Source organism: Salmo trutta, chromosome 17 (genome assembly GCF_901001165.1).
Source record: "Salmo trutta chromosome 17, fSalTru1.1, whole genome shotgun sequence".
Classification (NCBI taxonomy): Eukaryota; Metazoa; Chordata; class Actinopteri; order Salmoniformes; family Salmonidae; genus Salmo; species Salmo trutta.
The window spans coordinates 26,515,346-26,530,113 of record NC_042973.1 but is presented as its reverse complement, the minus strand read 5'-3'; the positions used below and the strand labels follow the sequence as shown (position 1 = coordinate 26,530,113).

Sequence of the window (14,768 nt, the reverse complement as noted above, 5' to 3'; positions counted from 1 at the left end):
CTTAAACTGAGACCCTAGAGAGAGAGAGAGAAGGGGGTGTGGGTGGGAGCCAGGGATGAGCAGAAAATGGTGATCAAAGAGTCCCTCTAGCCCTGGAACCCGGAGTGGGCTGCACCTCCCCCAGGATCCAGAGACAGGACCCAGAGACAGGGCTGCACATAGGGTTCAGGGGTTCAGACAGCAGTAAGGGAGCCTGGAAGACCTGTCAACATGATGCCCAGACAGTCACAGAGTCTAGTTTTACAGGGTGTTTTTTTTTTGAGTGAGTTTGTGGTTGCTCCCTTGTGGAGGACACAATGAACACATCATCGTGGTTTCACTCAAGAAGAGGGAGGAAGAGAGAGAGATAAAGATATTAGATATTTATGAATTAACATTTTCCTTTATGTTCCCCATCCCCACTCCTGTCCTTTTACTTGAATCATTCATTCAGAAACCCATTCATTCAGTTACTCACCATGTTCAATATAAATACAATGTACTTTTATCATGTCTATTTGAAAATGTCATTCGGAACTAAACATACCAAAGCATATGTCAAATTCACAAATCCTTATATTAAATTAATCCACATATTAAGACTGAACATACTGTCCTTGGCTTGGACTCAAAAAACTTCATATCATACTATATCTAACTTAAAAGAATTTGTAACATTTTAACCCAAAATAAACCACACAGGCTATTAAAACCAGATTAGCTCAGGCAGCAGAATACTCCATGATCTCATTACATTGCCTGAATAATTGTCAGCACTGCATTATGTCCTCCTGTCCAATCCCTTGGACATGAAATGGGTTTGCTGGGATTGCACTGAGGTGGATTAAATGGGGGGTGATGTGGATTGGAGGGGTCGTGGTGGTGATTGAAGGCGACAGAAGAATTCAGATAACTGGATAATGGGCTGGTGGGTTTCAATAGAGGGTGCAGGGAGTGTGGAGGGGTGGCAGGGCATTGTGGTGAATGGCAGACCTCTATTGATCTCTCTTTCCAGTCTTGGCCTATATCACACACGGAGAGGGCCATGCAGACTCACTTTCCAAATGCATGACATCACCCAGGGTTGCCAGGTTAACTACCCAGGCCTGTGAGAGGAGTCATTCATCTCTTTTGGGAGAGCGCAGTCTTTGAGGGGTCGGGGGCTTTTGTCACTGTCATATACACTTACTCTGACAACTGTGTGTGTGTGTGAAGAGTAGGAGGAGATGCAGGCTCTGAGAAATCTCTTCCCTGGACCGAATTATTTCACACTCAAACTTTTCCTATGCTTTCACTGAGTGTGCTGTTAGCATCTTGGTTCAACTAGTGTTCTGCAATCAGTTTAATAAACTGATTGCAGGCTTAACTGAATGACAACAGAGACAGAATACAATATGGAATTTTATTGAATAGTTTGGGGTAGGCGTAGGCCTCGTCTCAGAGGAATGCTCCTCAGATGCTGGGCAGCTGGCATCGAACCCCCTCACTGGGAGAATGGAGCTCCGATGACGGGCCTTCAGTTGGTGGTGGTGGGGAGGTGGAAGGTCGTTGGAAGACTGTTGCTGCAAAACACCAAGTGGGAGACACAAGGTTTGAGTTGACATACAGTTTCAGTCAAAGGTTTGGACACACGTACTCATTCAAGGATTTTTCTTTATTTTTACTATTTTTTACATTGTAGAATAATAGTGAAGACATCAAACCTATGAAATAACACATATGTTTAGTTTATTAATTCGACCATTTTAAAAAACAAGCACACATAAAACTTAAAAGCCATACATGCACAAGAATAAAATCATTGAGGATAACACAATAAAGTCTGGGACTTATTTCCATTGTGGTCCTCTTGAGACAAGATGGCTAGACAAGATCCAACACATTATGGCAGTGAAGTAATAAAACATACAGAATCATGTAGTAACAAAAAAGTATATATATTTTATACTTGAGATTCTTTAAAGTAGCCACCCTTTGCCTTGATGACAGCTTTGCACACTCAACCAGCTTCACTTGGAATGCTTTTCCAACAGTCTTGAAGGAGTTCTCACATATGCTGAGCACTTGCTGGCTACATTTCCTTCACTCTACGGTCCAACTCAACCCAAACCATCTCAATTGGGTTGAGGTCGGGTGATTGTGGAGGCCAGGTCATCTGATGCAGCACTCCATCACTCTCCTTCTTGGTCAAATAGCCCTTACACAGTCTGGAGGTGTGTTGGGTCATTGCCCTGTTGAGAAACAAATGATAGTCCCACTAGGCGCAAACCAGATGGGATGGTGTATCGCTGCAGAATGCTGTGGTAGCCATGCTGGTTAAGTGTGCCTTGAATTCTAAATAAATCACAGACAGTGTCAACAGCAAAGCACCCCCACACCATCACACCTCCTCCTTCATGCTTCACTGTGGGAACCACACATGCAGAGATCATCCGTTCACCTACTCTGCGTCTCACAAAGACACGGCGATTGGAACCAAAAATCTCACATTTGGACTCATCAGACCAAAGGACAGATTTCCACTGGTCTAATGTCCATTGCTCCTGTTTCTTGGCCCAAGCAAATCGCTTCTTCTTATTGGTGTCCTTTAGTAGTGGTTTCTTTGCAGCAATTAGACAATGAAGGCCTGATTCATGCAGTCTCCTCTGAACAGTTGATGTTGAAATGTGTCTGTTACTTGAACTCTGAGAAGCATTTATTTGGGCTGCAATTTCTGAGGCTGGTAACTCTAATGAACTTATCCTCTGCAGCAGAGGTAACTCTGGGTCTTCCTTTCCTGTGGCGGTCTTCATGAGTGCCAGTTTAATCATAGCACTTGATGGTTTTTGCGACTGCACTTGAAGAAACTTTCAGAATTCTTGAAATGCTCCATATTGACTGACCATGTCTTAAAGTCATGATGGACTGTCATTTCTCTTTGCTTATTTGAGCTGTCATAAAATTGAGCTGCCATAATATGGACTTGGTCTTTTACCAAATAGGGCTATCTTCTGTATACCCCCTACCTTGTCACAACACAACTGATTGGCTCAAACACATTAAGAAGGAAAGAAATTCCATAAATTAACTTTTAACAAGGCACACCTGCTAATTGAAATGCATTCAAGGTGACTATCTCATGAAGCTGGATGAGAGAATGCGAAACGTGTGCAAAGCTGTCATCAAGGCAAAGGTTGGCTACTTTGAAGAATCTCAAAGATATTTAGATTTTTTTAAACCCTTTTTTGGTTACTACAAGATTCCATATGTGTTATTTCATAGTTTTGATGTCTTCACTATTATTCTTCAATGTAGAAAATAGTAAAAATAAAGAAAAACCTAGGAATGAGTAGGTATGTCCAAACTTTGGACTGGTACTGTATTAATACTCCCCTAGATTCATGGCCAAGGAAAGTGATTATTGCACAAGCGAGCCCATAGGTTAATCAGCAATTGTGGTGGAATTACCTTAGTTTGCCATGCTAATATCCTGAAGTTAATAGGTGAATGACATTTTTCACACTTGCTAATAGTAAAGGAGGAGGAGAGATGTGACTGTCAGGGCTTTCGGAAGGATAGGACCAATACGCAGCGTGATCATAGTTCCACATCTTTTATTCAGTCGTGAAACTAATGCAATAAACCATAAACTTGAAATACAAAAAACAAGAAAGCCGTGACGCAGAGCAGGCACACACTCTTCACAAAATAATCACCCACAAAACACCAGTGGGAAAAACATAAACTTAAATATGGCCTCCAATTAGAGACAACGACAACCGGCTACCTCTAATTGGAGGTCAAGCCAAAAAAAAACGAACCTAGAAATACAAAACTAGAAACTAAACATAGAAATACAAAAACGGACAAAACACCCCGTCACGCCCTGACCTACTCTACCATAGAAAATAACAACTTACTATGGTCAGGACGTGACAGTGACGCTATACTGATGAGGTAACATTAGAACACTACTCTATAAATACCTGCTATTCTGACGAGGTAACATTGTAGACACTACCATAGATACCTGCTATGCTTATGAGGTAACATTGTAAATGCTACCATATCAATACCTGCTACTGTATGCTGATAAGTGAGATAGGAAGTGATGTGAATTATATTAGTTTACTAGATGAATGAAAACGATTCATTCAGACCGGCCTTACTGAACTACATATCTCTCTGATGTGCACACGGCTGTACTGGAAACCAGGCTATTCGGTGTACAGTGCAGTATATCAAAAGGCACATGGAGCTAGTTGTTTTCTTTGAAGTCTAGATTTGATTTGAAAATAAGTACAAGCATCAAGGAAAAGAGAAGATAGGAAAAGCAGGCTGCTGTCGTGGAAATTCTGCACAGGGACACTCAAAGTCAATCTTAAATGAATCATTCTTTACTATCAGCGTGCTGGAGAGGTTCCAACCAACTCAATGCACAAAGTACACATGTCGATCAGGAGCTCCAACGGGGCAGTCCCGTTAGATCTCTTATACTGACAACAATTTATATTTGCCTGATTTAGCTTATTCATCCTGCATAATTAATTAAATCATTAAGGTTAGCTTCATTCATTTGACCGACCAATACTGGGTCATGCATGTGACAGACCAATACCTCACGAGGCTTCTTCTCGAAGCTGAGACATTGAAACTGAGATATTTTACATTCTCAAAACAAGGGTCTGGGCGTATTGCCAAATTGCAGATACTGATAGTGAGGATTCGTTCAGTCAGTCACTTGCATGAACACATAAATTGGATATTAGCAAAGCACAAAAATAAAATGTTCCATCACACAGCTTTCACAACACATTTCAGAGGATGGAGTGTTTGAAGAGAAATACTGTCAGCATCAGAATAACATGATGTTCTCTTCACTGAAGCATCTGACTCTTGGGGCAATATCATCCTCAGACTGATAGAGATCTTTGTACAAAATAAAAATGTGGAATGTATGTACAAAATGTATGCACTCCCTACTGTAATTCGCTCTGGATAAGAGTGTCTGCTAAATGTCTAAAATATAAAATGTCATCATGGTAGCTGTTAGCAACTGCTTTTGGTGGAGATGAAAGTTATCATATGCCCCGATCCACAGGAAGGATCACCCTAGTGGAGTTCTCCACCAGATATCACATAGGCTTACTCTCTCTCCCTAGTAACTTCAACTCGGAGGACTGTGAAGCTTCATCAGTCTATAATTATTCCTGCATATGAGCAAATTATGGTGAGAAATAAACTGTCAAGAAAATGTGGGCAATAGAATACATCTACCGACCTTACCTTGAGGGTCCTGTAGTGGAGATGGCATCAGTTTCTGGGACCTTATTTTGAGCATAGACTACACATTCCCTGTCAACAACTTTATATACTGTGTGTATTTCCAAGTAGCCGGGGCCAATCAGACCCGAACCCGAATGGACCCGACGACCCGACGACCTTGAACCGACCCGTACCCTAAAGTCTAGACCAGACCTGATTGAACCCGACGACCACCAGACCTTGAACCGACCCGTACCCTAAAGTCTAGACCAGATCTGATTGGACCCGATGACCACCAGACCTTGAACCGACCCGTACCCTAAAGTCTAGACCAGACCTGATTGGACCCGACGACCACCAGACCTTGAACCGACCCGTACCCTAAAGTCTAGACCAGACCTGATTGGACCCGACGACCACCAGACCTTGAACCGACCCGTACCCTAAAGTCTAGACCAGACCTGATTGGACCCGACGACCACCAGACCTTGAACCGACCCGTACCCTAAAGTATAGACCAGACCTGATTGGGCCCGACGACAACCAGACCTTGAACCGACCCGTACCCTAAAGTCTAGACCAGACCTGATTGGACCCGACGACAACCAGACCTTGAACCGACCCGTACCCTAAAGTCTAGACCAGACCTGATTGGGCCCGACGACAACCAGACCTTGAACCGACCCGTACCCTAAAGTCTAGACCAGACCTGATTGGACCCGACGACCACCAGACCTTGAACCGACCCGTACCCTAAAGTCTAGACCAGACCTGATTGGACCCGACGACCACCAGACCTTGAACCGACCCGTACCCTAAAGTCTAGACCAGACCTGATTGGACCCGACGACCACCAGACCTTGAACCGACCCGTACCCTAAAGTATAGACCAGACCTGATTGGGCCCGACGACAACCAGACCTTGAACCGACCCGTACCCTAAAGTCTAGACCAGACCTGATTGGACCCGACGACAACCAGACCTTGAACCGACCCGTACCCTAAAGTCTAGACCAGACCTGATTGGACCCGAGTGACAAAAAATTATGTTTATCAGCCAAGTTGCGCTTCTGGTTAACGAATCGGTCTTTATATGTTGGCTAAGTCAATAAAGTCAGCTTATTAGCATAAAATAGATATGCTATAGGCTATTCAGAGCCGTGGTCGGGTCCATTCGGGTCTATCAGCTGTGGTTACTTAGACCCAAGACCAGATAACAATCAAATAACAACAAACAGGACCCGACCTGGACCTGAGGGAAAATTGAATTTTGGACCTGTCCTGGACCAGCTTAAGTCTCGGGTCGGTTCTCGGGTATTGGGTGGACCCATGAAGACCTCTACTTCCAAGTGCAGTTTGCATGCCAAAGCCCATTTGGGTAAGCGCAGGAGGTAAATGGGAGACGTTCATTTTCCAACTCACAAGACGCAAGAGGCGCACACTGCTGAAAATCCCACGTGTCCTTCCCTCCTTTCTTTCACCAGCACATTGCTGCCATACCCAGAACCTCTTAGTTGAGTGAGTGTATCGGTCTGTGTTTGTGGTTACACCCACGGATAAACTCTCGAGCACTCAACAGGAGTTGGTAGGCTACAAGGCGCAAAACTGTGGCGCCTTGAATGATATTGTTGCCTGTTTTCGCCATTTTTCCAAAAAGCCCCTGAGAAGTTACGGACCCAGGTCTGCTTATGGACGACTTTTTCATCCTCATTGGTTTGTCCACACCCCTTCGGAGATAAGGAGCAAGCCTTCAGCTTTGCTTGCAGGAGAGGGAGAAAGTGACAATCGAGACATTGGAGGGAAAATGACAAGGGAGCGTCACAGCATCGCGTGAAGAAGTCTCTTTGAATTTATTTATATAATTTGCCTATTTCTGATGAAGGAACTCGCGGAATTAGTTTCCTTTTTATTGATTTGACGTTTTCATTTGAAATTCGGATTCAACGATTTGGAGTGACTAACAAGGCGACCTACCCTGGCGGCAGACATGTATGTTGACTTTGTGTTTATCTTTTAGTTCAATCTTGTGTCCCAAGTATGGCATTTCGGTGTGCATTTAAGAAGTGTGTATCTTTTAATTATATTTTCACACGATTTTTTTGCAAAGCCTTCTACATAGCCTGGCTACAAGAAGTCATGTGAAGCACAATTTTGAGACCATTTAAGCACACAGCGGACTGTACATAAACTAGAGGCCTGGCTATTTACAGTCAAATGTTATTTTCTAAGAAATTGTGGTCTATTTTGTGTGGGTGGAATCCTCCAGCAGATTGTCATGGGTGACGCAGCTGTGATAGACCAATGATGCGTGCAACGGTACACGGAGAGGGTTTATAGTTGCTCAGCGTTATGATGACAAAGAGAGCCTTGTCTGTTAACTGGGCTTTGTTAGATATTTGAAATGAATGCGAGATAAATGCTTGGTAAACACGGGTATTAATAACTCAAGCCGCGGGAGAATAATCCAGGCTTTTTTATGAAACAGGTTGACATACACGTCAGTGCACAATCATGTTTAATATGTTTATGGATACACCAATACACTAAAATGTAAAATGCATCAGCTGTCAGTCTACAAGTGCATCGCTTCTGACGCTACATGTGTAACATTTTGTTTCGCCAATTTTCTCTTTGCCTTTAATTCGTTGCTGCTGCTTACTGATAGCCCTCTTATGTAGTTAATCTCCTACAATCTAATCCTTCTGTTGACCTTTTTTTAACATCCATGCAAGCGAATGTAACCTGTCTCTGCCTTACACTGGCCGCACATTTCGACATTTTCAATACCTAGAAAAAGCATCTGGATAAAATGGGCAACCACATCCCAAGTTTGGAGTGAAGCCATTTTATAGTAAAGGTTCTGCTTGTAAACACAGTTTCCAGAACTAATATTCACTTGATAAATGGTCTCCTTCAATTCAGTGTTATAGTAGCCTAATGTAAAACCATCATCATGTGGAGGACAATGATAACTAACCTCCCTAATCTAAATGGATGAAGTCATTGATGTGCGGCTGACTCACTCTTGAGAGGGGTTTAGGCCTAATTTAACAGTTTGTCCTATAATCAAAAAGTCAAAAATGTTCTTCACCCATGTTATGATGATATTGTATAACAATGTGTTACACAATGGCGAGCCCAGGCCCACGCCACCTCTGGAAGTGGGAGTCCCAGTCGTAACAAAGTGTGGGAACGCTTCTCTGCAAACTCTGTCTTGTGGGAAGTACCCAGCCAGGGCCACACAATCTGCCACAATCTGCCCTTTGTGCAAGGGCTCGACCACCATCAGGGGGCCTAATTTAGGTGATGATTCGATCAACAAAAACAATTATGATGAAAAGGATATGCAGAAGGAAGTAGACTAGGAGTCTTTTTCTCTCAGTGGTCTGTACACTCACACACAAGAGGCTGACCAGGCTGGTAGGGCAGTAAAAGAACCCTCAGCGGTTTGTTTTGTGTGAACATGATAGCATGTAGTGGTTTTGCAGCGACGGGTCCGGGGAGGAATGAGAGTGGTGTTATGTTGGGATATGAGGAATGTGTCTCTGTCTTGTCTGTGTACACCATGTGCATGTGCTCATCAGTGTTGGTCTTGCACACATTTTGAAATGCACATAACGTATATCTGTTGTAATTCACCCTGGTCATCCACATGCTTGTTGTGGTGGTCTCACACCCATCGCCCTGTCCAGAGATCTCAGGACTCCTTCCCTGTCTGGTCCTGCTTCCCTCTAAAGGTGTCTGCATGCTTCCCAAGCAAGAGTTTGTGCATATATTATGACATTTTGTGACGTTTCTGTTTGTTTTGCAAACACTACTATTGCCACTTTTTTCTTGTTTTCTAGAGTAGGTCTTTTAAGGGAGTATGCTAGCACACTCATTTGGTTCGCCCAGCCGACTTTGGTTAGTCGCCAGCCGAACTGAAGCATGCTGATGCCTTAACCCTGCAGAATGTGTCAGAACGTACCCAAACACTTTCTGCACTGCTATGTTGTTGTCCTCCCCCAGAGGAAATATTGTTTGTCTTGTACATCTATCCTGAAAATAGCTATGCTTGTGGCCGGGGGAGAATAAAGACCAGCTATGCTGCTTCCCTTCAATCTGCGATGCCCACTGGGAACAGAGACCTGTTGATCATGCAACAAAACATTGCATATTTATGTATATAGACTTTCTGTGTTGTTGGAGATTTGTATGTGGATAAATCAATCCAACTATGTCTTCAGCAATACTCCTATTATGGTATAGTATACACGTACCGTGTTTAATAGGGTCAAGTGGAAACCGTCTAACAGAGCTTAGATGAATCTGAGGTTGTGTAGGAGGAAGAATGATGTTCCAATGTCATGCACCTGGTTTCTGTTGGCTGTGCGAGTCAGTAATACTTCTCCCAGCATGCCATTTTCTCCTTGCCACCAGGACCTCTGCAGTTAATGACTTCCTGTGGGTGACTGTCAGGGCTCTACAGTGTGACAATTTTACTCGTATATGCGCCTAAATATGAAGGATTCTAGCTTTATTATCTCAAATATTTGTTATTGTGCTCCTAAATTTCTTTGTGTGTGCTTACATTTTTCAATTTAAAAAAAGGTCAGCGAATAGCCCTGGCTGTGTTCCTGAAGTCGGACATGCAGCCAATTAAATGTCATCGCTCTCTCTTTGTCTTACACACTTTTGTTTTACTATCCTTGTGGGGACCAAACAATTGATTCTCATTCACTGTCCTATTTTCCCTAATTCTAACCCGTAACCTAACCCATCAGCCTAAAATAGCCTTTTTCCTTGTGGGGACCAGCAAAATATGAGTAATTGTCAGAATTTACCTAGTTTTACTATCCTTGTGAGGACTTCTGGTCCCCACAAGGATAGTAAAAACACACACACACACACACACACACACACACACACACTCAAATGCACTCAAGCTTGCCCACAGGGTAATTGCTTGTGTGCACACAGTCATATCAACCACTTTAATTAAGGACACAATTTAGTGTTTGTTTGGCTCTTGTTGAGTGTTATGGGTTTGGGGGGTGGTGTTGATTCACTGTCAGTCATTACAATACTAATCTCTTTATTATTATTCCATTGGCACAAACCCTTTAGTTCTGCGACATTGGGGGGAACATTGAATACTCTGCTCAGAATGTCATGGAACCCACAGAAGCGACAGAGTGCAGGGTAGCCCAGTCTATTTCAGAACACTGTGCGACAATAAGGCAGCCAATAGTATTATTCAGAACTCGCAGAAAAAAGAAGACCACAGTGTTGCTGTCAAGCTCCCTGAGCTTGTACGAACAGGAAGCCGCAGTAATTACAGTTATGTGGTGGTGATGTCTATGAAGTATGACAGCTGTATAAAAGCCTGTGCAGCTAACCTGCACTCAGATACCCTAGTTACTGTTCTGTGTGTAGTTGTTTACAGTGTTTCTCTTACTGGGCTTAATTGTTTAGATAATGCAGTATGTTATATGAGCAATATCTAATTGTGGGGAGTAAAAAAATTAATGATAAAAAATGAATTTACATGATCTATGCTGTGAGTGTAGTTCGAAATACTGTCTTCATTCCGGTAGTAAAACACAGTAAATGGGAGACAGAGATCAACAATGTAATCCAAATATTATTTTGAGAAGTTTGAACTGTATGATAATGACATGATCGTCATGTATAGAAGTACAGGCCATGTCATATGGCTTAACTATAAGATATCTACTGGATGAGTACCATTAGTTGTGTAGAGATGTTTTCTGTTTCTCTGCAGTGTATATTTTCTGTGTGATTCAGCAGTCTCTGTTTCATCTGTGTATTTCTCCAGTGTATCATTACTCTGTGTGGCAAGAGCATGCTATTATAGAGCAGCTGCACTAGGTGACTCACTCTGACCGGGCACAGTTATGATGCAAGCACAAACCACAAGCAAATATACACTGAACAAAAATATAAACGCAACATGTAAAGTGCTGGTCCCATGTTTAATGAGCTGAAATAAAAGATCACAGAAATGTTCCATATGCACAAAATGCTTATTTCTCATTCTGTGCACAAATTTGTTTACATCCTTGTTAGTGAGCATTATATCCTTTGCCAAGATAATGCTTCCACCTGATATATCAAGAAGCTCATTAAACAGTATGATCATTACATAGGTGTACCTTGTGCTGAGGACAATTAAAGGCTACTCTAAAATGTGCAGTTGTCTCAAGTTTTGAGGGAGTGTGAGGAATGTCCACCAGAGCTGTTGCCAGAGAATGTATGTGTAATAAAGCCCTTAAAGCTCATTCTGATTGGCTGGGTCTGGCTACCAAGTGGGTAGGCCTATGCCCTCCCAGGCCCACCCACGACTGCGCCCCTGCCCAGTCATGTGAAATTCATTAGATTAGGGCCTAATTAATTTATTTCAATTGACTGATTTCCTTACATGAACTGTAACTCAGCAAAATCTTTTAAATTGTTGCATTTATATTTCTGTTCTGTGTGTGTGTGTGTGTGTGTGTGTGTGTGTGTGTGTGTGTGTGTGTGTATATATATATATATATATATATATATATATATATATATATATATATATATATATATAATAAATTAATTAGGCCCTAATCTAATGAATTTGAATGTGATGGTCATTGAATGTGATAATATACATACATACATACACACACACACACACACACATTCAATGCTTTGTACACCCATGGTTATGCTGCACATACGAAGGCAAGATGTGTTCATGTATCGAAGTACAACAGAACAAGTGTAAGCTTAATCTGTGTTTAACTAGGTATTGACATCCAGAGTCCAGACAGCTTTAAGTGTGCTATGTTCTCTGATGCCAATGGGCAATTCCACAGTAACAGAATGATGCTGAGACTGATTTTTCACTTTAAAATGTATGTGAAACAAATAACAATTGCAAAGTTAAACAAACCATACAACTCTATGCACAAGGACTACTTTTATCAATTTCCCAATATTTTTTGTTACAAAAACACATTTACTTGAAGAACAGTGCAGATGCAAAGTTTGGTAACAAAATTATGGTTTTCAGTGGAAATTGTTAAAAGTAGGGAGTTGTATAGTTTGTTTAATTTGCAAACACTGTTTTTTTGTTTTGGTATACATTTTAATGTGAAAAATCTGCGTCTCAGCATCATTCTGTTACCTTAAAATTGCCACTATGTAGGGCGGCAGGTAGCCTAGTGGTTAGACCGTTAGGTCGCTAGTTCAAATCCCCAAGCCGACAAGGTGAAAAGTCTGATGTGCCCTTAAGCAAGGCACTTAACACTAATTGCTCCAGGGTTGATAATGGCTGACACTGGGTCACGGCCAGTGTCAGCCATTATCAACCCTGGAGTAATTAGTGTTAAGTGCCTCAGGGGGAGTTGGGATATGCAAAGAACACATTTCCAATTCACACGTGTAAAATAAACACATCTTGACATCATGGGTAAATCAAAAGAAATCAGCCAAGACCTCAGAAAAACAATTGTAGACCTCCACAAGTATGGTTCATCCTTGGGAGCAATTTCCAAACGCCTGAAGGTACCACGTTCATCTGTACAAACAATAGTACGCAAGTATAAACACCATGGGACCACGCAGCCATCATAACGCTCAGGAAGGAGACGCTTTGTCTCCTTGAGATGAACGTACTTTGATGCGAAAAGTGCAAATCAATCCCAGAACAACAGCAAAGGACCTTGTGAAGATGCTGGAGGAAACGGGTACAAAAGTATCTATAGCCACAGTAAAACGAGTCCTATATCGACATAACCTGAAAGGCTGCTCAGCAAGGAAGAAGCCACTGCTCCAAAACCACCATATAAAAGCCAGACTACGGTTTTTCCAAAAAACATACTTTTTGGAGAAATGTCCTCTGGTCTGATGAAACAAAAAACGAACTTTTCCATAATGACCATAGTTATGTTTGGAGGAAAAGGGGGAGGCTTGCAAGCCGAAGAACACCATCCCAACAGGGAAGCACGGGGGTGGCAGCATCATGTTGTGGGGGTGCTTTGCTACAGGAGGGACTGGTGCACTTCACAAAATAGATGGCATCATGAGGAAGGGAAATTATGTGGAATATTGAAGCAACATCTCAAGACATCAGTCAGGAAGTTAAAGCTTGGTCGCAAATGGGTCTTCCAAATGGACAATGACCCCAAGCATACTTCCAAAGTTGTGGCAAAATGGCTTAAGGACAACAAAGTCAAGGTATTGGAGTGGCCATCACAAAGCCCTGACCTCAATCAAATAGAAATATTTGTGGGCAGAACTGAAAAAGCGTGTGCGAGCAAGGAGGCATACAATCCTGAATCAGTTACACCAGCTCTGTCAGGAGGAATGGGCCAAAAATCACCCAACTTATTGTGGGAAGCTTGTGCAAGGCTACCTGAAACGTTTGACCCAAGTTAAACAATTTAATGGCAATGCTACCAAATACTAATTGAGTGTATGTAAACTTCTGACCCACTGGGAATGTGATGAAAGAAATAAAAGCTGAAATAAATCATTCTCTCTACTATTATTCTGACATTTCACATTCTTAAAATACAGTGGTGATCCTAACTGACCTAAGACAGGGAATTGTTACTCTGATTAAATGTCAGGAATTGTGAAAAACTGAGTTTAAATGTATCTGGCTAAGGTGTATGTTAACTTCTGACTTTAACTGTAGATACTGTAGATCCGTACTGCATCGCCATGCACCTCCCTTATTTTGTAACAATGTGGAGGGCTGTGTGGGGGTGTTACATCCTGTAGAAAACACAATCTCAATTCCTTGACTACCACTCTGCACTGCTCCGCGCAGCGCAAGAAGTATGAATGCCCTGACTTCTGTTGAGTCCATATCACCATAAATGCTGCATGGTCAATAAATTTACTGTTAATTAATATAATTTCTAATCTACAGTGTTTGTTACTTTGGTTATGGTAATTTCTGTTTTTGCATTCAGTATTATTATTCCAGTTATTGTCGGAGTGGACACATAGGTTGTGCACTTTGCAAACAATGCTATACTTGTGAGAATCAAGTTTTGGTTTTGTTCATTTAGTCATTTCCTTTTGTTTGGAGCGCTCCTGCCAATGTTGAGTAAGGATGTGCATGCATAGAAGTAGGCCTATAGGCTACCAGGCCTGCGTGTAAATGTGCCCATTTGGGGACCTGATAGTATTTCTGATTGGCTTAACGCACCACCGCTAATGACCTGTAGAGTTTTCTTCACCTCAAACAGCAAGCAAACAGTCTGTTTTTACATCCATTGAGAATTACAATAGTTCCTCAATGTGTTTGAGAAATCTTTCCAGCCCTCTCCCTTTCGATAACTACTCGGTGTGTAAGGGAAAAATGTCATGCTCTGATCCAGTGGAAATGTCCTAAAATAGTTCTACCTGATTACTTCTTATCAGTGCTTGACTTGGACTGAAATAGGTTCCGGTACTCATTTTGGGTGCTGGTACTGTTTTATATTTAGGTGCAGGATCTCCACAATACTTTTGAGCTAATATTCTATAAGAGGAACAGGAGCTCAAACAGTAGAACA

General features: G+C 42.1%; 1 protein-coding gene across 2 annotated transcripts in view; it reads left to right on the top strand.

The window, feature by feature from the left end:
• Positions 1–14,768, top strand: part of ripor1 (RHO family interacting cell polarization regulator 1) — a 136,650-nt gene that overhangs the window by 54,351 nt on the left and 67,531 nt on the right. Inside the window, exon 1 of one of the 2 annotated variants that reach the window (XM_029696330.1) lies at positions 6,714–7,212. The exons of the other annotated variant lie outside the window; for it this stretch is intronic. The gene's annotated coding sequence lies outside the window, so the exon portion shown is untranslated. Of the gene's footprint in view, positions 1–6,713; positions 7,213–14,768 lie in introns of those variants that run through there. 2 annotated transcript variants of the gene reach the window in all.